Here is an 8,849-nt window from a genome sequence, read left to right on the forward strand (position 1 = left end):
GTCGAGCAGGACAATGCCCTAGAGACTGACCATATATACATATGATTAGCGCCCGAGCCCCCTTTCCACCCAAGCTAAGACCAAGGAGGGTCAGGCAATGGCTGCTTATGACTTAGCAGATAGACCTATAGGCTCCCCTAAACCCCCTATCCTTAGCTCACAACGACGGTGAAGTTGCAACGACCAAAGTTACTAACGAGTTTGAGTGGAACTCTAACCCCAGTCTGACGTTCATCAGTCAGGGACGTTACCACAACCAGTTGTTTGAATCGTGGCAATAATAAAATACTTTTATAAGTGATGTCATTTTTAAGTAGCGTCACTTGTGGATGCTCCAACTCCGGCCTCAATTAGAGATTCCACTTAATCCGAGACTCCCTTTTAATGTCAGGCTGACATTAACATAAATAACCCTGGGAGTTATCTTAACCCCGATGACGATGATAATGATGATGTCATAGTCCTTTCAAAGAATGTGAAAAAATAAACCTTTCCGGTCTCTTATTGTTATCATAAATTGTCTTTTTTGCGCTCGTCTTTTGTTATCAAGAGTTTCTTTGTTTTGGTTCTTCTCGGTAAAGATTTCCTCCAAGAGCAAAAAGGAAAAGGCTCATTCAAGCCATTCTTAGAGTTGTATTATATTCGTGCACTTTTTCCACACGCAAGCGCGAACATTTAAATGGACGCACATGTATCCGTACCAAGAGTCTTATTATTATTATTATTATTATTTTTTTTTTTTCCTTTTATTATTACTAGCTAAGTTACAACCCTAGTTGAAAAGACACGATGCTATAAGCCTAAGGGTCCAACTGGGAAAAATAGCCTTGTGCGGAAAGGAAATGAATAAATCAACTACAAAAGAATTAATAAACAATTAATATGAAATATTTTGATAATAGTAATACCGTTGAAATAGATCTTTCATACAAAAAACATAAAAACATTCGCTGCAAGTTTGAACTTATGAAGTCCCGCCAAGTCAACTGCCTGATTAGGAAGATCATTCCACACTTTAGGGATAGCTGGAATAAAACTTGAATGTTGTATAGTATCGAACCTTAGTCATGACTATTTAGAATTAACTACATACGAGCGGGATGGTTCTGTGTGGGAAGATCTGAATGCAAAGGATGGTCAAAAATATTAAAAATCTTTACTAACTGAACGATAGTGTGAAAAATTGGGACAAGGATAAGTATAAGTTACAAACATATTTCAATTAGTTTCGATGAATAGGTATGAGAAAATCCATTTAGTGTTAGTAACCTGTAATTTATTCTAAGGGAAGTTCTTGTCCAACAAAGACTGCCATACACCTATGCATTGAAATTCATAGATTACGCATGCTTGAAAGGTTGCGTTTTGGTAGTTAATGGTTGCTTAGGTGTCTGATGAAAACATGAACAACGATTTCTTATCTTCATCTGGTAGGTATACCGTGTCAAAGTAGTACCTGGATTAAAAGACTCTATTTTGATATAAGCGCTTGTGTTTTCATTTAAGAAAAATCATCAGGCTAACCTTATACTGCACACGCGCGCGCACACACACACACACACGCACACACACACACACATATATATATATATATATATATATATATATATATATATATATATATATATATATATATATGTATATGTATGTATAATGAGTTTATATATATATATATATATATATATATATATATATATATATATATATATATATATATATACAGTATATATATATATATATATATATATATATATATATATATATATATATATATATATACTGTATATATATATATATATATATATATATATATATATATATATATATATATATATATAAACTCATTATTCATACATATACATATATATATATATATATATATATATATATATATATATATATATATATACTGTATATATATATATATATATATATATATATATATATATATATATATATATATATATATATATATATACAGTATATATATATATATATATATATATATATATATATATATATATATATATATATATATATATATATATGCATACGTAATACTTAAAACTCTCCGAGATGTAAAGCCACCTGTGAACCCCATCTCATTTCCCTACTCTCTCTCCGCTACTCCATCATCTGACAGCAAAAACCTCGGAGCATATAGACAATAAGCTTCTTGTTAATGACTTCGTAGATTAAGAGAAAAAAAAAAAGCTTCAATCCCTAAGGCTTCTGCCATTTTTTTTTTTATTTCTTTTTTTTCGGGACTTTTTCAGTATCGACTCTTTTATGTTCGCTTGCGTTCCTCCTCTTGATAGAGACTTTCATCTCTTCAGTCGTGCGGAATAAGATGTTTTTATCCAGCATCCTTAATCCTTACACCCCTCTACCCCTCCCCTCCCCTCCTTCCCTTATCCTAGCTCCTTCCCTACCTTTATTGTCTTATGTTGTCTTATTTTCATTTTCTCCTGCATTTTGTTTGATGATTTGATGCGTTTCTGTCGTGTGCATTTTCGCGGGCTTTTTTGTATGACCCGTATCGTAGTCGAGCGCTCATTTGCTAATAGAACACAATGTGATAGTCCTCTCTCTCTCTCTCTCTCCTCTCTCTCTCTCTCTCTCTCTCTCTCTCTCTAACTTTGGAGTTTATGCGGAGATAAAAGAGACGTTAAATAGCAATATGAAATTGAATTTCTCTCTCTCTCTCTCTCTCTCTCTCTCTCTCTCTCTCTCTCTCCTCTCTCTCTCTCTCTCTCTCTCTCTCTCAGGCAGTGGCAGGAGAAAACCGCTCTTGTTTACTGGTTAAATTCTGACTCTGTAACAGTCGCCATTAAAGTAATCCAAATATACGAGGCGATATAGTGACGAGCCCTGGTGGAATCACACTAGTGATTTTTCTTGTCCAAGGTTTTCACCAACGTTCAGCCGATAATAGCGAGCGAAAGTGTTGTAGCCTCACTACGATATCGCAGTTTGGGGAGCAAATGGGAAAAAGTTAAACGAAACCGATCAGCTGATATCATCATGGCACCCAGAAATTTTCTAACTGTTGCAGTAATTTGTATTATCGGTATATTACGTGAATTGAAGGATTATACAACCACCACAAGATGAACAAAGCAGATTTTTATTATCTCTTGAGGCTTGTTGAACCCAAGGAGTTGGACCCAAGATTGCCAAACAAGAGCACCTCTTATTTGTAGCCGACATCTTGTTTGTTTACAACTGACGTCATGCTCGCGGTTTATACGCGCTGCTTCTCGTCCAGTCGGGAAGCCAATATCTTAAGCAACAACATCTCATGCTTTCCATTTTGGGCAGCTGCTGGCGAGAAAAAAAAAAAAAAGCCTATTGTGATTCCAGCTTAATGTGATTCGCATTGAATTCAAAACAAAGGAAGGAAATTTTATCCCAATTGATTTATGAGTAGTAGGTTGGCCAGGGCACTAGCCACCCGTTGAGATAATACCGCTAGAGAGTTATGGCTCTTTTGACTGTCCAGACAGTATTACATTGGATCCTTATCTCTGGTTACGATTCATGTTTCCTTTTAACGTACACACACACACACACACACACACACACGCCGAATAGTCTGGCCTATTCTTACATATTCTCCTCTATCCTAATACACTTGACAATAGACAATACTGAGATTACCAAACAATTCTTCTTCACCCAAGGGGTTACTACACTGTAATTGATCAGTGGTCACTTTCCCCTTGGTAAGGGTAGAAGAGAGATTTTAGCTATGGTAAGCAGCTCTTCTAGGAGAAGGACACTCCAAAATCAAACCATTGTTCTCTAGTCTTGGGTAGTGCCATAGCCTCTGTACCAAGGTGTTCCACAGTCTTGGGTTAGAGTTTTCTTGCTTGAGGGTACACTCGGGTACACTATTCTATCTTATTTCTCTTCCGCTTGTTTTGTTAAAGTTTTTATAGTTAATATAGGAAATATTTATTTTAATATTACTTTTCTTAAAATATTTTATTTTTCCTTGTTTCCTGTTCTCACTGGGCTATTTTCCCTGTTGGAGCCCCTGGGCTTATAGCATCCTGCTTTTCCAACTAGGGTTGTAGCTTAGTAAGTAATAATAATAATAATAATAATATTAATAATAATAAAATCAGACAGTTGCTGGACTATGTTATACAGTATATCGCCGCAACTCTGATATGTGTTTAGGATATATTTCATACAAATAGATAATTCATACAGAAAGATTGTGGTAGCATTTTGGAAACGTCCATTCCTAGCGATCTGCTGGACTGGGGTTCAAGACACGCTCGATAGGTTCTTGTAGTGTCAGCAACCTCACCATCCTTGTGAGCTTCCAAACTGCACGAGATATCTGTGACTTTTATTGATATTCATTCAGACTTTTCATTTAGATGATAACTCCCCCGAACCGAGATGAATTTTGCTGAATACATAGAATAATGGTTGTGGTGGCCGATGTGGTAACGTCCCTGACTGGTGAACGCCAGTCTGGGGTTCGAGTCCCGCTTAAACTCATTAGTTTCTTTGGTCGCTGCAACCATACCATCCTTGTGAGCTAAGGTTGAGGGGTTTTGGGGAGCCTATAGGTATACCTGGTGAGTCACCAGCAGTCATTGGCTTGCCTATCCTGATCCTAACTTGGGTGGAGAGGAAGTATGGGCCTGGTTCATATGTATGTATGTATGGTCAGTCTTTATAGCATTGTCCTGCTAGGGTATTGTTACTGTCTTTTGGCTCTGCCATTCATGAGCGACCTTTACATACGGCCTCTTACATACGTGGATGCATGAATATGTTATATAAGTTTTCTTATGGGTCTTAATCTTTATTGTTTTCATATATCCTGAGCCTTATTATTATCGTAAAGATATACTGTATATAGTTAGAGGAAATGTTTCAAAATAACAGATACTACAAGAACATCAGGATCATTTTAGTAAAATATAGAGAATATGAAGAAGAGGTTTACGAAAGTGGGAGAAATACTTCCTTATATTCTTCGCCGATGTTTCCAAGCAAAACATCATCATCAATGCCGAAAATAAACTGTTTGGTTCTAAGAACTGAAATTGCGTTAAAATGCATAAAATTGCAATTTAAAAACAAATACATTCACATTGATACATTATTTACAATAACAATATCAGCAACAAATACAGTCGTTTCTAGTTCAATGCAGGACAGAGCCCTCAGACATGTCCTTATTCATGTCTGGGGTTTGGCCAGTTTTTATCACCACGCTGGCCACTGCGGATTGGTGATTGTCGGAGATTTTCTCCTTATCCCTCACAGCAAACCAACCTAGTATGGGTGCTCCTAACCAGCACGGCTTTGCTGATCATGGTGATACGTTAGATAAATATTTATATGTGTTTATACTGTAGATTATACATACACACACACACACACACACACACATATATATATATATATATATATATATATATATATATATATATATATATATATATATATGTGTGTGTGTGTGTGTGTGTGTGTGTGTGTGTATGTAATTATCTATCTACCTATATATATATATATATATATATATATATATATATATATATATATAATGTGTGTGTGTGTATAAAGAAAGAGAGAGAGAGAGAGAGAGAGAGAGAGAGAGAGAGAGAGAGAGAGAGAGAGAGAGAGAGAGAGAGAGAGAGCATGTCTCCCTCGGTGTATAACATGAAAGCGATACCGAGGAAAATGCAAGCATCTCAAGAAAGCGATCAAGCGGTGTTTATGCCAAAGAATGTGCTATTTAAATCGCTCATAGACTACCAACTCCAAAACTGGTCGCCAGTTTCTGCAGAAATCTTATGAACCAGAATTTAATGAGGTTTGTCCGAGTGACGGAAAATAATGGATTAGGGAAAGAAATTATGTTCGTGTGTTTATTTATTTATATTTTTCTTTTAGTCTAACAGTTTCCTATGTCTTTCACTGTGTCGGGGTAGAGTTCTCTTGCTTAAGGGTACACTCGGGAACATTATTCTATCTTATTTTTCTTCCTTTTGTTTTTTAAATTTTTATAGTGTAGTTATTAAATATTTATTCTAATGCTGTTACTAATCTTAAAATATTTTTATTTTAATTGTTATTTTCTTTTTTGTAGTTTTCTTATTTCCTAATGCTATAAGTCCGAGGGCCCCAACAGGGAAATTAGCCCAGCGAGGAAATGAATCCATTCATTCATTTCCTCGCTGGGCTATTTTCCCTGTTGGAGCCCTCGGGCTTATAGCATTCTGCTTTTCCCGCTCAGGGTTGTAGCTTAGCAAGTAATAATAATAATAATAATAATGATAATTGGTTGGTTTCCAATGCCACAATGAATTTTTAATTACCGAATTTATTTGTTTTATTAATTTATCTATATATCCAACTAAAAAACAACTGTAAATACTACCGTGTCTAGTCCACTGCGGGACAAAGGCCTCAGACACGACCTTATCCATGTCTGGGTTTTGACTAGTTTTCAATATCACGCTGGCCACGGCGTATTGATGGTGGGAGACTAGTCTGATCGCTCACAGCAAACCAACTTGGTATAGGTGGCCCTGACTACTATAGCTTTGCTGATCATGGCGAGACACAAACAATTTCACCATGTTAAAGCAACCCCACTCGTAGAGGGTCTTATATCCATCTATCGATATATATATATATATATATATATATATATATATATATATATATATATATATATATATATATATAGAGAGAGAGAGAGAGAGAGAGAGAGAGAGAGAGAGAGAGAGAGAGAGAGAGAGAGAGAGAGAGAGAGATGCGTGTAAAACATTCCAATGAATCTCTTATCATAAACAGTGAATTTAGAATGGGTTAAGATTGTGTATGTGTGTGTTCGCCAACCTTTTTTATGTTTATTGTTACGAACAGTTGATTAGGAAACTGGTAATTAGACGTTTGCGTTAAGGATTTGATTCAATACCAAGGAAACAGTAGCATTGGCTTACAAGTTGCAACTTCAACTAAAAGCCACCTGGAAACCATCGAGATAAAAGCATCAGGGTTGTGGTGGCCTAGTGGTAGCGTCATTGCTTGGTGATTACCAGACTGGGGTTCGAGTCCCGCCAAACTCGGTAGTTCCTTTGGTCGCTGCAACTTCACTGTCCTTGTGAGCTAAGGTTGTGGGGTTTGTGGGGAGTATAGGTCTATCTGCTGAGTCATTAGCAACCATTGATTGGCCCTCTTTGGTCCTGGCTTGGGTGGAGAGGCTGTTTTGGGAGCTAATCATATGTAATATGGTCAGTCTCTAGGGCATTGTCCTGCTTGATAGGACAGTGTCACTGCCCCTTGCCTCTTCCATTCATACGCAACCTTTAAACCTTTAGAGCTCTTCACGCTTTCAGGTGATGCCAGCAAGTATTTAATGGTGAGATTATTAGCTTCTCGCCATTTTTCTTGAACCCAGAAGATATTTGTTCTCATTAATTAGGTGGACTAGTGATTGATAGTCTGGGATCAAGCAAGATTCCAAAAGTCTGTAACTGACTACTGGCCACGGTAACCAATCTAGGCCTAGGTCTAAGGCTGCCTAGCTCACATGAGCGGTGGGAACATGTTTCACTAGACTCAAGACCTCTCAGTTGAAGTTGCTTTTGAAAATCTTTTTTACCTAGCAATGATGTATGTATGTTTATGTCTGTACTTTCAAGAACATTATACATACGCACGCATCACTTCGGTAAATTCAAATATCAACCACCAGATGAATATACAAATACATCAATAAATGAACATTGTGGTAAGGCAAGATATATGAAAACCATACATTCAGCCCTGTCATATGCAGACGTCCTTGCAATGAAGTTTAACGATCCAATGCTTATCTTGTATAAACTATTAAAGCTTTGCTGCCTGTTTATCGCTATCCATGTAAGATACCAAAATATAGTACAATATATGGTTATCCCTAGCATTTGTAGAGAGAGAGAGAGAGAGAGAGAGAGAGAGAGAGAGAGAGAGAGAGAGAGAGAGAGATTAACATCCCACGATTTAGATGTAAAATTAAATACTGAGTAAAACCAGGAGGGTAAGTGGAAGATGTTATGCGTGGAAAAATGATCAAGTTGAATAAATCATGAGCTAGGGAGGCATGGAAGAGAGAGAGAGAGAGAGAGAGAGAGAGAGAGAGAGAGAGAGAGAGAGAGAGAGAGAGAGAGGACGTTCCTTGTCTTTTCTCCCTTCCCTATTTAATCTTTTTCCTCGTTAATTCCTCAACTTTATGCTAGTCTTTAATATCCCTTTGATACGTGACTCAGTACTCTGTAATATTATAAGATTTTCTAAGACGCAAAAGCTATAATTTGTATAAAATATTGTAAAGGTTTAATTGCTTAGAAGGCTACATCAGGTGAGAATGTTCAGTTAACAGATAATTATGAGATTAGAATACAATCCTAAATCTCTCTCTCTCTCTCTCTCTCTCTCTCTCTCTCTCTCTCTCTCTCTCTCTTGCAAAGATAGATTTTACTTATGAACGAAATTGTTTCATAATGCTAGTCCAATTTGGCAAATTATTATTATTATTATTATTATTATTATTATTATTATTATCGCTGTCGTTGTTGTTGTTGTTGTTGTTCTTCTTCTTCTTATTATTATTATTATTATTATCGTTGTCGTCGTCGTTGTTGTTGTTATTGTTGTTGTTGTTGTTGCTGTTATTGTTGTTTTTCTTATCATTATTATTATTATCGTTGTCGTTGTTGTTGTTGTTGTAGTTCTTCTTCTTCTTCTTCTTCTTCTTCTTCTTCTTCTTCTTCTTCTTCTTATTATTATTATTATTATTATTATTATCATCATAAAAATATACCCTCTTTTAA

The sequence above is a fragment of the Palaemon carinicauda genome, chromosome 13 (genome assembly GCF_036898095.1).
Source record: "Palaemon carinicauda isolate YSFRI2023 chromosome 13, ASM3689809v2, whole genome shotgun sequence".
NCBI classification, from domain to species: domain Eukaryota; kingdom Metazoa; phylum Arthropoda; class Malacostraca; order Decapoda; family Palaemonidae; genus Palaemon; species Palaemon carinicauda.